This window comes from Solanum dulcamara, chromosome 12 (assembly GCF_947179165.1).
Source record: "Solanum dulcamara chromosome 12, daSolDulc1.2, whole genome shotgun sequence".
NCBI lineage: Eukaryota > Viridiplantae > Streptophyta > Magnoliopsida > Solanales > Solanaceae > Solanum > Solanum dulcamara.
In genome coordinates, this window is record NC_077248.1 from 31,764,726 (window position 1) to 31,781,388 (window position 16,663).

Here is a 16,663-nt window from a genome sequence, read left to right on the forward strand (position 1 = left end):
GTGGTTTTCTCGGAGGCCAGAGATGGTTTCTGAGTGCCGACCACGCCTAAAGTACCCTCTCGAGGCGTGACAATTTCTTCCTTAAAGCATTATTGTATATCATTCATAACCTTTCATGAGTCATTCATAAACCTTGGTAATAATTCATAAAACGTTCATTGAAATCTCTTGAAATTTATGATCATAATTCATTGAAAACATACTTGAAACTAGAAAATAGCATAGGTCATTGAAATTCATCTTGAAATCATGCAATATGATCTGAATTATGCATAATTAGGCTAATAGTAATGAAATATATAATAATTAATAAGACCTAATGCAACATCATGAAATTAGGGCTTTTAGAAGAAAAATTCATTAATAGATTTTGAGAGAAAACTTAGGACTCTATGGGTGAAAGGGCCCATTGATGAATTCCCGCATACCTTTGATCAACCCTAATTTTGCTCTTGATTGGAGACTTGACTCGAATTTCTCCTTTGAATTGCTTGAGGAAGAAGAAGAATCTTGACAGAATTTTGTGGTTTGAGTGTTTGGGTGTGAATGATATGGTTAGGAGGGCTTAGGTTAGTTAATACGCTAGTATAAACCTCCCCAGAACTGTCCAATTCATTAATGGAAATATAGGAAAAGACCAAAAAATACCCCTAACTTAAATTGAGTCGAGCATCTAGATGGAGGACCTACCAAGATCTTGAAGGTCACTACGGCCTATGGTGGGGGCCATGGTGAGGGACTCTATTTTGGTTCAGAAAATGTGACTTCCATGGAGGCCACCACAACTCGTGGTGTTCACCACGGCCCGTGGTGCCTCTCATGGTCCTCACCTTGGCTCATGGGTCTTGGGAGTCGAGTTCACGGGAGGCTTCATGGTCCGTAAAACTCTCCATGGGCCGTAGAGTCCTCTGAAGACCTCCCCCTTAACTCCCCTGAACTCTAGCACCTACACGGATGCTGATCACGAACTATGGTGATTAGTACGACATGTGAAGGGGCATGTGGTCAGCATCTGGTGAAAATTGTTTTTTGCAACTTCCCTCAATACTTCATTTTCCCGTCTTCCCAACTTCTGGGATCTTACAATATCTCCCCCTTGGGAGCATTCATTCTCGAATGGTACTCAATCTAGCATGAATGGAATAGGAAAGAGACATAGTATACCAATATGAATGTAAAACATATTGTAAATGCATAAACCATGGAATATTCAATCCCAAGCTAAAAGATGACTTTAAAACTCATTCCATGAATATGAATGCATATGAAAACATGAAAATAACTGAAATATATAGTTTTGAATGACTGGATCATGAAGGAACTCAATAGCTCAACTAGGAATGGAATGAAAAATATGAAGATATCATGACATCATATTGGCTCCGGCTTTCCATATAGAACCCTCAACCTCTTGGTTCCTCTATAAAACCTTAACTGAAGCTACTTCCATATTCCTCAAATTCTTAACTTGCCGGTATAGGATCACAACACAAACCTCCATATATGACTGACTCTTGTTCACACCAATACTATCCAAAGGCATAATAGAGCTAGGATCACCAACAAACTTCCTCAACAAGGATGCACTGATGCAAAATCTAGAGGTAAATCTAACTCATAGGCCACCTTGCCAATCTGCCTCAAAATCTGATATAGACCTACATAGTAGGGACTAAGCTTTCCTTTCTTGTCTAAATGCATCACACCCTTCATGGGTGAGATTTTCAAGTAAAGTTAATCATTTACATCAAATTCAAGTTCTCTTATTCTCACATTTGAATAGGACATTTTTTTACTCTGGGCAGTCTTCAATCTTTCTCTAATCAATCTTACCCTCTCCATAGCCTCATGAACCAGCTCTGGTATGATCATGGGAAATTTACCCATTTCAAATAAACTAATAGGAGACCTACACCTCCTACCATATAAAGCCTCAAATAGAGCCATCTAAATGTTGGAATGATAAATGTTATTATAGAAAAACTCTATCAATGGAATATGATCACCCCAATTACCTTTAAAATCAATAACACAGGCTCTCAACATGTAATAACCCATAACTTAAAGTACGTCTGTGACTCATAAATGTCGATGAATCGGTCTGATATCGGGAGAATATTGTTGCAAAAGGTTAAAATCAAAGTAATCCTTATATTAAGTTATTTGAAATGTTACAACAAAGTTGCACGCAAGAGAGATCATTACAGAAAAGGTTCAAGTTTAAAGGTTCTTTGTGGAAGAATATTTTAAATGATCTAATTTATCATCTAACTTTGAACTAACATATATCCTAATATATAAAGAGTTAGAAGGTCTAAGACATATCAAATGAAAGGTATTTGAGTCTAGTTTCCATCAAACAAACCGCTTGTCAATACAACTTTGAAGTAAAATGTTATGACCATTCTACCACAGACATGCACACTGTCCAATCATTGCAAGACATGTGGTACTTTAAGGAACTTGGCCAAAAAGTTATGTTTTTATATTGAAACATATGAATTTCATTTAATATATTCTTAAAAGTCTAAGGTTCTGTTCCTTAGATTTCTCTTTATCCTTTCTACATAGTCAAGGGTTCTTCATTTCAAATCTTCTCAAGCTTAAGGTAAGTTGATTTCTTCAAGAATAAAGTGTCCTCTTCTCTATAGAACTTGAGATATACTTAGCCAAGTTTTTTCTTGAAGGAAAAAGTGATTTCTTGAGGAATAAAAAAGGGTAGAGATCTCTTCTCTTGGTCATAGAGGTATGAATTTTGTTATATCTCCATAAACATGATTCTAAATGATGTTTTAAGTTCAATTTACTGGTAGGACTCACGGGATGGTGATAGGAAGCAGCAAGTCTATTTTTTACCCATTGTAATTGATATAATTGGTAAGGAGGGAGTATTTAGAAGGATGTATTGGAAGTTTTATTGATCAAAGCAGGTTTGGTTTTGTTGTATTGAGGTATAAGTTGCGTTATGATTAAATTGAAGGCTAGGTAAAGAAAACGTGACTTTTATAGTTCTTACAAGTTTATCGCTCGCAATGTGTTTTTATTGAATGCCTAGATGGCTAAAGAATATGCTTTAGGTGTTTATATAAGCTTCTATTATTTTCATTAATAGTAATAGTCCTCGACCAATTAAAACTATAAGCTTATAAGGGAATTTGACATTGTTTGATAAAGAACTCACCGGAATGATGTTTGGAAACTATAAGGTTGAGTTTACATTTATAATATGAATGATTAAGCCACTGGTTCTTCGTAAAGTATGGATTGGGGAGTAATATTAACCTAATGGGTAAGTTATGAGCCCACATGGAGAGTAGATAAAGAGGAGAGTATGGCGATATGCCATTTATCTATCGTAATTGTTGAGTTTGGCACTCGTGAACCATTATTGTATTTTTAGCCTTGTTGTGCTTCTTGATTAGCTTATTACACTTCTCTATATGGTTCTATGTTATAGATAAAGTTGTCAGCAAAAGCGTTTGACGAGAAGACATAAGATAGTATGTCCCAAAGTAAGGTATGTAAAGCTAAAACCTCTTAAGCTATTAAGGTATGACCCAGAGTCACATGTTCCCAATATAAATGTCATATGAAATCACATGATGAAGTATTGCTATCTTACAAATCTTTTCATGTTGAATGCCTAAATCTATAGAGTTGTAGTACTCCTTTTCTAGTTAGAAAAGTCATATGTTTACAACAACAACAACAACAACCCAGTGAAATCCCACAACGTGGGGTCTGGGGAGGATAAAATATATACATACGTGACTCCTACTAAGGTAGGACAGTTATTTATGAAAGACCCTCGACTCAGTAAAATCAAAAGAAGTTAGATAAGAATAAGAAGTTCAAAGCGATATGGAAAAGCAAGTAACGAAAGCAACCCAGATAAGATAGAGAAATTAAAATACAAAAAGTAATTAAAGTAATAAATAATAACAGGCATCAGACCTCAAGGAATATAGTGCGCTAATATGCTACTAATAAGGAAGAATAATGAGACTATGAACTAGCCTTCTACCCTAATATGGGTCCTCCACACTCTCCTATCTAAGGTCATGTCCTCGGTAAGTTGTAACTGCGTCATATCCTGTCTAATCACCTCTCCCCAATATTTCTTTGGCCTACCCCTACCTCTTCTGAAACCATTAATGGCTAACCTCTCACACCTTCGCACTGGGGCATCTGTGACCCTCCTCTTCACATGCCCAAACCATCTCAATCGTATTTCCCGCATTTTTTCTTCCACCGAGGCCACTCTTACCTTGTCTCGAATAGCCTCATTTCTAATCTTGTCACTTCTGGTATGCCCACACATCTATCTCAACATTCTCATTTCAGCAACTTTCATCTTTTGAACGTGAGATACCTTAACTGGCTAACACTCTGCCCCGTATAACATAGCCGGTCTAACCACCACTTTGTAGAACTTGCCCTTAAGTTGTGGAGGCACCTTTTTATCACATATAACACCATAAGCGAGCCTCTATTTTATCCACCATACCCCAATACAATATGTGACATCATCGTCAATCTCCCTACTACCTTGCATAATAGACCCAAGGTACTTGAAACTACTTTTCTTTTGGATGGCCTAGTCACCAAGCCTAACTTCCATGCCAACCTCTTGAGGTATATCACTGAACTTTCACTCTAAGTACTCTTCTTAGTCCTACTCAGCTTAAACCCTTTAGACTCCAAGGTCTGTCTCCAATCCTCCAGCTTAGCATTAACTCCGCTACGAGTCTCATCGATCAAGAATATATCATTCGCAAAAAGCATACACCATGGCACCTCACCCTGAATTTTTCACATCAATCCATCCATCACCAAGGCAAATAAAATGGACTAAAAGATGATCCTTGATGAAACCCCATCTTAACTGGGAAGTTTTTTGAGTCGCCTCCGACTGTCCTTACCCTGGTTATGGAACCCTCATACATGTCCTTGATCACCCTAATGTATGTCGCAGGTGCACCTTTAGCCTCCAAACATCTCCATAGTATCTCTCGTGGCACTTTATCATAGGCCTTTTCTAGGTCGATGAATATCATATGCAAGTCCCTCTTCCTCTCCCTATACTGTTCCACCAGTCTCTTCATAAGATGGATTGCTTCTGTAGTTGAGCATCCCAGCATAAATCCGAACTGGTTCTCGGAAATAGACACACCTTCTCTTTACTCTCATCTCCACCACTCTTACCCACACTTTTATAGTATGGCTTAGAAGCTTGATACCTCTATAGTTGTTGCAACTCTAGCTATCCCCCTTATTTTTGTATACAGGGATCATTACACTCGACCTCCATTCTCCAGGCATCGCTGCTATCTAAAGATAACATTAAATAACCTAGTCAGCCACTCTAAAATTGCCGAGCTTGCGCTCTTCCAAAATTTCACAGGAACCTCATCAAGTCCGGTCGCTCTTCCCCAGTGCATCCTACAAACAACACCCTTAAACTCCTTGACCGTAATACTCCTGCAACACCCAAAATCATAATGCCTCCCTATATTTTCCAAATGTCCCAACAAAATCTCTCTGTCCCCTTCCTCATTCTAGAGTTTATAGAAGTAGGACTGTCATCTCTGTTTAATGAGGGTCTCGTCTACCAAAACTTTTCCATGCTCATCCTTAATGCAATTTACTTTATCCACATCACTTTCCCTTCTCTCTTGTGCCCTAGATAGCCTAAACAATTTCCAATCCCCGCCTTTGTCTTCTAGTTCAGCATAAAGACATTCAAAAGCTACCGTTTTTGCCATCGAAACTGCTGACTTCGCCTCCTTCCTCTCTATCTTATAAAGTTCCCCATTCGTCCACTTCTCCACCTCATCCTTGCTTTCCATCAACTTTGCATACGCTATCTTCTTTGCTTCCGCTTTCCCTTGCACTTCTCCATTCCACCACCAGTCCCCTCATTGCCAGTTATGACTACCTGTCGAAACTCCCAACACTTCCCTTGCTACAACCCTAATATAATTAGCCGTCCTATCCCACATACAATTTGCATCCCTACTACTATCCCAGACACCTATATCATTCAATTTCTCTCCCATATTCAAGGCACTAGCCGTGCTCAAACTCCCCCATCTAATCCTAGGTCGGTCATCCCCGATCCTCCTCTTCCTCATCATCTTGATCCCTAAATCCATCACCAAGAGCTTATGTCGGGTTGTAAGGTTGTCAATTGGGATGAATTTACAGTCTTTGCAAAGACCTTTATCATTCTTCCTAAGGAGTAAATAATATATCTGAGTCTTAGTCACAAAACTACGGAAGGTTACCAAGTGGTCCTCCTTCTTCGAGAAAGTCGAACTGGCTATCACTAACCAAAAAGCTCTTGCGAAATCCAAAAGTGAAACCCCTCCTCCATTTCTGTCCCCGAAGCTAAAGCCTCTATGTACATCATCATACCCTTCCAAAATAGACCCGATGTGCCCATTGAAATCCCCTCCTATGAAAAGCTTCTCAGTAGGCGGTATGCCTCCCACTAACTCATCCAAATCCTCCCAAAAATGTCTCTTATCCTCCTCGCTTAAGACTGCTTGCGGCGCATAAGAACTAATAATGTTCAACGTGATCCCTTCAACAACCAACTTAATCGACATCATCTTATTAGTAACTCTTCTAACCTCCACCACCTGATCCCTTAAATTACTGTCTACTAAAATTCCTACCCATTCTTTTACTTTGATATACCAGAGAACCAAAGCTTATACCCGTCTACCTCCTTAGCTTTAGAGACTATCCATTTGGTCTCTTGAACACAATCTATGATAATCTTTCTTTTCTTTAGAATCTTAACTAGCTCTATGGATTTTCCCATTAACGTCCCAATGTTCCAAGAAACTATTCTCAGTCTAGACGCTCCTTTAACCACTTACCTCTCCTTACCCTCAGCTCTGTCCTCATCCCCATCCCCATCCCCGAGCGAGAACATGACCCTAGTCTACTATTTCTACCCAAAGCCACAAAAATGTGTATAAACTAATAAATTATTCAAATAAATTATTAAAAGGTCAAGTCAGCAAAATATAACTACAAGTGTATGGACAAAGAATATATATAAAAAGGATAAAAGATATGGAAACCAGAGGTACCAACTCCAGTCGAAATAAACCTGATTACCGCCAAAAGTGAGTTCCTCGGTGTGGATAGATCTGACCAACCGTGTTCCCAGACACAAAACTAGTGTCTTCATCAATAAAAGAAACTCAAAACCCAAATAGGTTGGATTCAAGAATTGATCTGTCAGAGATAGCCCGCCAACCAAGAACTCTTACAGTACAGGCACAACAGAAACAAACTTCAGCCAAAATCCAAAAAATAACTAAATAAATAAATCAAATTGCAAGAGAGATATGCGAGCAACAACTGGGAGGAGCATCCAAGATCCCTGGTACTCCTTTTCTTTCCCCAAACTTACCGTCAAGATTGAGCGTCTTGCCAAATACCAAAATTTCAATTTTGAACAAAACTCAGATCGCGAAAAGCTCTCTTGTGAGTAAATCAGAATCTGGGTCAATGGCATTTTGTGCTCCTCCGGCGAACCAGATCTAGGGTTTTGGTAGAAGCAGAGGAGAGAGACAAAGAGGTAGGGGTGAGGGTGCAAAGATATTATACCAAGCCTCCTAAAAGTCGTTCGATTGAAAAAATATTCTGGAGTCAGCCAAATGTGTCTTCAGTTAAAACTCCTAGAAGTTACAGGGTACATATGTATCATTAAGTTAAAAGAAGAAATTGGCCACAAATTATCCATTTATTACATAGCTATACGATTGTTAAGCTAAAGGAGATAATTAACAAATGTTTCACGAGTTATATGATTCATGAGTTGCTTATTACAAGTCTTTATATGCAAGTTGAGATTATAGCCTACTCTGCAGCGTGGGTTGGGTATTTCTAGGGCCACTACATGTGATGATATTTGTTACATAGAATTCAGATAAAGTCAGTTGGAATTTCCTATCGTGGATTCACTTGACTTATACAAGCTTGTGGGCAGATCATACAGGAGCCTAGGGGGGCGTACCTTGATAGACCTCATTATACGGACTGTGAGATATCATGCGTGGTCATGAAAGTGGGCTACATATGCCATAAATTGTTCACAAATCGCAGAAAGTAGGCCATCATGTGACTCCCTGACATTTAGTTTTACAAAGAGCCACAAAGTTATATAACAAAGTAAAGATATCACTAAGGAAAAATATAGGAAATATATATATATATATATATATAAATGAATAAGCAATGCAGCGCTACAAGAGGACCCTTGAGATTGGTCACAGTTTTAGTATTAGATTACGTCTCTTACATACATATGCTCAGATTTTCCTATCTTGATATTTAATTCATTTGACAATTCTTACATGTCCACTTGTTATTCGATCTTCTTTACATACCAGTGCATATTTTATATGTACTAACATCCTTATTTTTTTGGTGTTGCATTTCCATTGATGCAGGCTTAGGTACCCAGGTTAGCAGACATTCTAGTAGCCCAGATACTCCCGATTTAGCAGTGGTAAGCTCCACCTCTACCTGGAGCTATCAAATGTCTAGAGCCTATATTTATTATGTATGTACATATGTTGGAATGAGTATGTCGGGGCCCTGTCCCGAGCAACTATTAGATTCTTAGATGCATTCTTCAAAGGCTTCTTAGAATAAGTTTTATTTTATTTGTAAGTAGCCTAGATGCCCTGTTTGTATCTATGTTTAGTGTGCATCTAGGTATATATTTCGCTGCTTATGAGTCTACAACTTTAGTATTAGTTTAATACATATATTAGTAGGTGCTTGAATAAGACCTCATTGTCCACTCCTTTCTAGCTTGGGGCCTGACAAAACTTGGTATCTGTCATGACCCAAAAATCAAGGTCATGATGGAACACATCCCAAATCTCATCCCAATGTGTAAGCTCAAAAAATAAAAAATAAAAAATAAAACCTTACGAGACTCCCAAAGGGAAGTCAGGCCACAATTAAACACAATAAATGAACAACAATAAAATTATTCCAAAATCTAGTGTCATAAGTATAAAGAGTATCTAATATAAGGTTCGAGTCTGAAGATAAAACATAAATCTCTGAATGATACAAAATACTTAGAAATAAAGATAGACTAGTGACGATCAAAATCCCGGGATCTCACCACTAATCTGAGAATACACAATCCTCTAGAATATCAGCTGCCACATAAGGTACTTTGACTAGTATCTACATCAAAAAGGGACACAGAAGTAGGGGTGAGTACAATCCACATGTACTTAATAGATTTTAGATGACTGAGTATAAGAAATTATTCAAACCTAATGCTTCCACCTTCATACACAAAAGTCTCACTCCAGCATCGGTGCCGCCAATTTATATAGAATGACGAGAATAAATTAATCCTATAACAACAACTTATAATCACAATTAACCAGATAATTTAAGCAGTACAGACAGTAATACAATGCAATGCAATTGACGATGCAATAATATGGTGGTACGGTGGAATCAAGATGGTCGTACAACCTATCATATACACCTGCTGAGCGGTGCTACCAAGTAAGACCCATGGGGGTCTCGCATACTATATACCTCAATCATAATATCTCATTGTCCTTTCCACCTCCTCGTGGTCAAGGAATCACAATGTATCCACTCTCTTGTCGTAAAACTACCTTGGTCAGGGACTTAAGATACAAAGGTTCAAAGGTGTTTGATTTTCTTTCTCAATTTTTTTTTTCATATTTCTCAACTTCCCATGTTTCATGACATGATGAATGAGGATGAATGCATCAAAACATGTACGAAGTGGAAAAGGTATTCAACTCACATTTAGTATAAGGTTCAAAGTTCTCAATACATAACTTACACATAATATTCACCCTCAATAAATAGCAATGGGAAGAAAATGCTTTAATTTAAATATTCACTTCTTTCTCAATAATATTTCAATACTCAACCATGCTCAACACCCCCAACACAACTCCTCAAGTGGGCATCATAAGTCAAATAATATACTCAAGCCATTCTCACAGGCAAATTATGAATCACGTGCTCTCAAAGCCAATAAGATAATAAATAAGCCCCCATATGGGCATCACAATATATATAACATTCTCAACTTATACTGCAACCGCATTCCAAAGTCTATAACATCTGAATGACTAATTACCCATCTCAGTCTCAAAGAATGTTAGTCAAACCTACCTCAATTGTTGAAACCACACCTGAATACCTCCATCGGACAAGCAACTCTCAAATTCAATGCTCGAAATGACAAACCATATCAATAATGAATCATACACATCATAAGGAGTCTAATGACACCCATATTGATACGTTCCGAAGCTGGGGGTAAAATGGTCTAAAAATTAATTATTTTTAAAATGGGTCAAATCTAGAAAATTGTTGCAAAATCACATTCTACTCGTAATAAGAAACTCATGGTTGAAAAAACTATAAAAATAGAGATCAAAACGAGTTAGAAATCACTATTTTTCTTAAATTCGTATTAGGGAAGAAACAAAGACTTTTGGGGTCTGAAACAAAGATTTAGGATTTAAAATCATCAAATACTTAATGAAAAAGGAAGGTTTTAGGTTAAAAACCACTTACCCGACACTTTACCTCAAAAATCATTTCTCAAATCATCTCAAGGAGTTTAAGAACTCAAACAAATGGTAAAAAATATTATAATGGGAAGAAAGGGGCATTTTCTACCCAAAAATTTACTGTTCATGCGTGTTGACTGCTAATCGCATGTTGACCACGCATTCACCACATTCAATTTACACCACCACCTTTCAAAACATGTTTTTGACCCTTAAACATCATTCAGAACTCTATAAATATGATCCAATTATGCAAATTGGTTTGAAAACACATATCGGAGATAGTGGAACTAGCAGAATTACAATCCTACACTTGGAAGTCAATTTGTTGACCAAAGTTAAACTTAGCTCATTAAAATCAAACTTTTCAACTCAAGACCTCAAATCCATGTATTCACCTCAAATGTGATTCCCACAACTCTCCTAGAGCAATTTTCACATTCCGAAGCTGATGGAACTGACAAAACCCCATTTTGAGACCCATTGCTCCAATTGGTACAAAAACCACTTTTTAGCACTTAAAGCTTATGAAAACTCAAAAATTCACACAATTCACAACCTATTAAGATTTTAACAAAATCAACAACACAAACCGATCAAATAACACTTGAGAAGATTGGCTTAAAATGGTAATTTTGCAAACATCTCCTAAAATAACCCTCAAGGTCATTACAATATCCATCACAAAAAGGATGTTTGTCCTTGAGCATAAGATAAAATAAAGTATCTGGGTCTCAAAAAGTTGAGGGTACTAAGCCTGTATATAAGGCTCTAACTCCCAAGTTGCCTCTTTAGTAGGTCAATGCTACCACTACACCATGATCGAACCGACCTCCTTGGTATTGAGTCTGTGAAGCTACTTATCTATGATAGTTGTCGGCTCATCCTCATAAGTCAAATCCGGACCCAACTCTACCGCATCATAAGAAATCACATGAGACTCATCCGGTATGAACTTGCAAAGCATGGAAACATGAAACACCAGATAAAATGCTAATAATTTATGGGGTAAGGTCAACTCATATGCCACCCCACCTACTCTCCTCAGGATTTCAAACAGGCCAACAAACCTCAGTCTAAGCTTACCCTTCTTTCCAAACCTCATCACACCCTTCATGGGCGATATTTTAAGCCACACATAATCACCCACTATGAAATCTAAGGGATGAACCCTACTGTCAGCATAGCTCTTTTGATGACTCTAAGCTATTAATAGTCTACCCTGAATCAAACGTACCCTCTCCATAACATCCCTGAGTAAGTCAGTATCAAAAGCATCAACAACAACAGAATCAAACCACCCAATAGGTGATTAGAACCTATGACCATACAATGCCTTAAATGGTGCCATCTGGAGTAAAAACTGTTATTATTAACAAACTTCGCTAAGGGAAAGTGTTGGTCCCATCAGTCACCAAAATCAATCACACAGGCCCTAAGCATATCCTCCAACACCTTAATAGTCCGCTTGGACTGACCATTAGTTTGGGAATGAAATGCTGAACTCATTCTCTAGCCGCGTACCCAAACTACGCTGCAATGCCTCCCTAAAGTGAGATGTGAACATTGAACCCTAATCCAACACAATAGAGATAGACACCTCCTGCAGCCTAAAAATATCACGAAGATAGATCCTAGCTAACTGATCCGCATTATAGCTAGTCTTCACAGGAAGAAAATAGCCTGATTTAGTCAATCGATCCATAATCACCCAAACAGAGTCATACTTCACCACTCAATATCTTGTCTCGAATGGCCCTCAACTTGTCATCTTCAAGCTGGTGTGTATGAATCTGGTCCATCAAAGTAGACCTAGCCTCCACAAAGGCCAAAATACCATTGTGTGTAAAAATATCAAGTTGGACCAACTGTCTAGCCAATGACTGAACCTCCAACACAAAAGGCCTCTCATCAGTTTTAAGGATGGCCAAACTACCTATACTAGATGTTTCGCTACACAGGGCATATGCTACCACATTAGCTTTGCCTACATGATAAAGAATGGTGATGTCATAGTCTTTCAATAACTCTAACCACCTATGCTATTGCATGTTCAGATTTGGCTGAGAAAAGATATACTTAAGGCTATGATGATCAGTATAGACCTCACAATGCACTCCGTAGAGATAGTACCTCTACAACTTTAGAAAAAACACCATTGCCGCCAACTCTAAGTCATGGGTAGGATAGTTATTCTCATGTACCTTCAACTATCGAGAAGCATAAGCTATAACTCTACATTTTCGCATCAATACATCACCCAAGCCGACTTCTGAAGCATCACAAAACACAATAAAGGCCACGTACTCCTCGGGTAAGGCTAGAATAGGTGTTGAAGTAAATAATTCCTTAAGCTTTTGAAAGCTCTCCTCACTCTCATCAGTCCACTGAAATGCCATGGTTGTTTGAGTTAGCCTAGTCAATGGGGCTACAATAAAAGAGAATCCCTGAAAAAATCAATGATAATAGCCTACCAACCCAATAAAACTCTAAATCTCAATAACTGAAGTAAGCCTAACCCAATCACGAACCGCTGCAACTTTGGCCGGATCAACTATAATACCATCCTTGATCACTATATGACCTAAGAATGTCACGGACTCAAGCCAAAACTCACATTTAGAGAATTTTGCATACAACTTCTCTTCTATCAATCTCTAAAGGCCTGTCCTCATGTTTCTAACATGATCTGCCTAATTCTTTAAATAAACCAAGATATAATCAATAAACACTATCACAAATGAGTCCAAATAAGGTCAAAATACCTGGTTTATCAACTCCATAAAAGAATTTGGGGCATTAGTCATCCCGAAGGACTTAACCACAAACTCATAATGCCCATAATGAGTCCTAAATATAGTTTTTGGGATATCATTGATTTTTGAACTCTCAACTGATGGTAACCCGACCTTAAAAGAATATTTGAGAACACTGATGCACCTTGAAGCTGGTCAAATAAATCATCAATATGAGGGAGAGGATACTTATTCTTGATAGTGACTTTGTTCAACTATCGATAGTCAATACACATCCTCATAGTACCATCCTTCTTCTTCACAAATAAAATCGGTGCACCCCATGGTGATACACTAGGTCTAATAAATCTCTTCTTTAATAAATCTTTCAATTGTTCTTTTAACTCCTTCAATTCTGCCAGAGTCATTCGATAAGGAGAAATAGAGATGAGTTTAGTTTTAGGTTCCAAATCAATCATAAAATTGATATCACGATTAGGAGGAACTCCCGACAAGTCTGTAGGAAATACATCTATAAAATCTCTCACCACCATCATAGTCTCTATAGGAGATGACTCCATACTGAGACCACATACATGAACTAAGAAAGATAAAAAATCTCTTATCCATCAAGCGACAAGCACGAATATAAGATATCACCCCCTTAGGATACGAACTCAATTACACTTCCACACCAAGTGAGGTAAACCGGGATAAGCTAAGGTCACGGTCTTTGCATAACAATCTAATAAAGTATGATAAGGAGATAACCAGTCCATACTCAGTATCATATCAAAATCAAGAATGTCTAATAAAATTAAGTCTGCACGATTGTCTTTACTAGAAAATATCTACAAACATCCCCTATATACCCGATCCACCACTAAAGATTCACCTACCGAGGTAGAAATAGTAATAGGCACAACAAGGGACTCACTAACATAATCAATACCCACATCAAAATAAGTCAACACATAAGAATAGGTAGACCCTGGGTCAAATAATACTAAAGTAGAATGATGGCAAACTAGAACAATACATGTAATAATTGCATCAGAGGCCTCTGCCTCATATCTATCTACTATAGCATGGAATAACTGACGGTTACCCTTAGCCTGCAAATCACCACGAGCACAACCTCATGCTCCACCCTTAGCATCACGAGTGATACCTCTAGTATTCTGTGAAGAACCTCAAATAAATGGAGCATCTATAGAACAAACAACTTGTGCCCTGAGCCATCCAGTAGAAGGAGCATATTTGGGGAAATATTGTGCCTTATGTCCAAACTCATCACACACATAACAATCTCGAGGACCTAAATCCTGTAGGGATAACCAGAAGTATTAAAACGGCCTCCGAAGTCTGAACAACCCTCAATACTACCTAGATTGGTTTGCCTTGATAACATAGGTTCCTAAACTCAAATATTCTCTACTCTTGGAAGAATAATCACTAAACTAACCCTACCAATGGAACCTCTTAGCCCCTCCTTGTCTAGTATATTGGATACTTTCGATCATCCTGGCATAATCAATTATACTCTTTAACGTACCCAGAAAGTATAAGAGAAGTTGTAGCCTCCTAGAGATAATTGATGAATCCCTTTACCAACTTGCAAATCTGCTTGAACTCGATAGGAATACTAGATATAGCATAATAAGATAACTCATATAAGTGAGCCTCATACTCAGATACAGATAGAGAGCCCTGCTCTATTCTGTCAAACTCATCCCTGCAGTGATCATGGAGGCTATAAGCATAAATCTCTTAAGGAACACCTCAGTAAACTTTTCCCAACTTATCATAAGAGAAGTAATAGGTCTACAAGCAAGAACTAACTCCACCACTTCTTGGTCACTCCCGCAAACTGATATGATATGTAAGATACTCCATGTGCTACTAAAAGTCCTAGCTTGAACAACCTATCTTGGCACTTAGTCTAAAAGTCATAGGCTTTCTCTCCAGCTATACCATCATACCTTGGAGTTGACAATCGAACAAATCTCTCAAATATCTTTTGCTCAGCTACCGACATGGTAGTACTAGGAAAAACTGGTGAAGCTACTAATCTCAGAGGTACAATAGAAGGCACTAAAGAAAAACTAGTAGTCTAAAATTCTACACTAGGCCCCTAAACTGGCAGTGTAGCACTAACTATGATAGGAGAATCTACATTACCTGGAAGAATACCAGAGGAAGGAGCACTATCCAGTCTAGCCAATAATCAAACTAGTAGCTCTTGAAGCATTAAAGCACTATCGAAAACCATAGGAGGCTGGGATGGCCCCTTCTTCTTAGTCTTCTGCTCTAAGTCATCCTCATGATCATACATGTGATGGCTCTCTAGCTCATCCATGAGTAGGTGTCGCTCCCTTCTCTCGGCCTCATCCCCTGACTCCACCACATATTCTACCTTACCTGCTTATTAGGGATCGGGCAGCAGGTGCAGCCTCACCCTTAGTAACTGTGGCTCTAGTCCTCACCATCTGTACAGAAGGAATAGATCAAAGGTATACAATATTTGATATGAATAAATAGCACGAAGGGAGTAAAATGATGGAAATCCACCTATTAAGTATCTTATATACTTTCGAAGATAAGTACGAACATCTACGTACCGATCTACAAGACTCTACTAGATACCCTGCTCTTTAACTTATGAGAACGGTGAACCTAGTGCTTTGATACCAATTGTCATGACCCAAAAATCAAGGTCATGATGACACACATCCTAAATCCCATCCCGATGTGTAAGTACAAAAAAAAAACCATACGAGACTCCCAAAGGGAAGTCAGGCCATAATGAAACACAATAAACGAAAACAATAAAATTATTTCAAAATTTAGTGTCATAAATATAAAGAGTATCTAATATAAGATTCGATTTTGAAGATAAAACATAAGTCTCTAAATGATACAAAATACTTAGAAATAAAGATAGACTAGTGACGATCCAAATCCCGGGACCTCACAACTAATCTAAGAATACACAGTCCTCTAGAATATCAGATGTCACGTGAGGTACCCTGACTAGTATCTACATCAAAAAAGGACACAAAAGTAGGGGTGAGTACAATCCACATATACTTAGTAGGTTTAGATGACTGAGTATGAGAAATTATTTAAACCTCATGCTTCCACCTGCATACACAAAAGTCCCACTCTGGCATTGGTACCGCTAATTTATATAGAATAATGTGAATAAATTAATCCTATAACAACAACTCATAATCACAATTAACCAGATAATTCAAGCAGTACAGATATTAATGCAATGCAATGCAATATGATGATGCAATGATATGGTGGTACGGT